Source organism: Microcebus murinus, chromosome 6 (genome assembly GCF_040939455.1).
Source record: "Microcebus murinus isolate Inina chromosome 6, M.murinus_Inina_mat1.0, whole genome shotgun sequence".
Classification (NCBI taxonomy): Eukaryota; Metazoa; Chordata; class Mammalia; order Primates; family Cheirogaleidae; genus Microcebus; species Microcebus murinus.
The window spans coordinates 52,092,260-52,094,344 of record NC_134109.1 but is presented as its reverse complement, the minus strand read 5'-3'; the positions used below and the strand labels follow the sequence as shown (position 1 = coordinate 52,094,344).

At 44.9% G+C, this 2,085-nt stretch overlaps 1 pseudogene; it reads left to right on the top strand.

Annotated features, from left to right (window-relative positions):
• The first annotated feature begins 823 nt into the window (after window positions 1–823).
• On the top strand, window positions 824–1,569 carry LOC109730527 (Krueppel-like factor 4 pseudogene; annotated as a pseudogene).
• The last annotated feature ends 516 nt before the right edge of the window (window positions 1,570–2,085 follow it).

Below are 2,085 nucleotides of genomic sequence, written 5' to 3'. Positions count from 1 at the left end.
CTGGTACACAAAAAAATTGTAAGGATATAATTTTACACCACCTATGAATCTAATTTGAATGCATCAGTCCTAAGTTTAAGCTTTTACATTTTCATCCGTTGACTCCCTCTTTCTTAACTCCTTATACATGACTTACCCTGGTGTTTCTCCTTCTTAGCACCCTAGAGGATGTTTTAAATTTCCATATCTATTTTCTCATATCTTTTACATCTTGTGGAATATTCTTTTTTATCAATCATTTCAAGATCTACCATGAAAGTTAGCCTTCCAAGAGGCCTCACCTGATTAACCTTTCCATATAGTCCTTTTATAAACCCTAAGATCTCACACACCAGGACCGTATTTTTAGAAATGAGGGAGACTGTATGACTTTGTACTAGAACTGCATTAGGATATACGGCCTAAAAGCATAACTGCTTTAAGGCAATTTATCAGTACCCTTCAAGGTTTGTTTCTTTAGCATAAAACTAAAAATGGCAAAAAGTAATTTTTGAACAGTATATATACCATTTTTTATCCTTACATTTTTGTGTGCATGAATAGTATTTCTTGAGAGCAGAGCGTTTTGCACTGTGCTAAGGCTTACACTATCAAGACAAAATATACAAGCAATTCCTGCTTCTTTATCATAATATCTTTCTGGAAATTATTTTGTGAACTAGACTGCAATAAAAGGAATCAAAATTGCTCATTGAAAGACTACCACACCAGTAACGAACCATGACAAAGAACCCGGCATCAAATAAGTGATAGATATGACTCACAGTACTTTAAAACACAGTAAGAAGTTTAAGGTTCTGTAACAATTCAAAAAACAACTGTAATGTTAGCAATAAAATATAATTCATGTTCTAAAAAATTATCATCAGTGTTAGCAAAGGCATCACCTGTGGGGGTGGCGCCCTACAAGGGCGGGCCGCCGCGCATGCGCCCCAAGATCACGCAGGAGGCCGTCCCCTCGCGCACGTCGGCGGCCCCCACAGGCCCACTTAGGCGCTGCACGCCCTCTCAGCAATGGTCACCGGCCCACTGCACACGACTTCCCCCTGGGGCTGCAGCTCCCCAGCAGGACTACCCCGACCCTGGGTCCCGAGGAACTGCTGAGCAGCGAGGACTGTCACCCTGCCCTGCCCTGCCGCTTCCCTCCGGGCTTCCATGGGCACCCGGGCCCAACTACCCACCCTTCCTGCCCGACCAGATGCAGCCGCAGGCCCCGCCGCTCTCTCACCAAGAGCTCCTGCCACTGGTCCCTGAGGGCTGGAGGAGCCAACGAGGGGAAGAAGATCGTGGCCCGGAAAAGAACCACCACCCACACCTGTGATTACCCGGGCTGCAGCAAAACCTACACACAGAGGCCTCCTCTTAAGGCACACCTGAGAACCCACACAGGTGTGAAACCCTACCACTGTGACTGGGACGGCTGTGGGTGGGAATTTGCCCGCTCGGATGGACTGACCAGGCGCTACTGCAAACACGCGGGGCACCCACAGACCCTCCAGTGCCAGAAGTGCGACCGAGCATTTTCTAGGTCCAGACCACCTGGCCTTACCCATGCAGAGGCACTTATAAGTTTCAAACAGTGAGTATGACCCACACTGCCAGAAGAGAATGCAGTATTTTTTTTTTTACCTTTCACACTGTCTTCCTGATGAGGGGAAGAGCCCAGCTGGAAGCACTACAATCATGGTCAAGTTCCCAATTGAGTCCACTTGTGAATGAATAATCAGGAACAATGATTAATCCAAAAGTCAAAAATCAAAGAACAGATGGGGTATGTGACTGGATCTTCTATCATTCCAATTCTAAATCCAACTTGAATATTCCTAGACTTACAAAACGCCGAGGGGGTGACTGGAAGTTATCGATATCAGGATATAAATTAGATACCTGAGTTGGGGGAGGGAAGACCAGAATTCCCTTGAATTGTGTTTTGATGAAATATAAGCATAAAGATCACCTTGCATTCTCTTTGCCTTCTAAAAGTCATTATTATGATGTTAGAAGAAATTCAGGTACTGAAAATGTGTTTTAATAGCCTAAATGATGGTGCTTGGTGAGTCTTGGTTCTAAAAGTACCAAACGAGG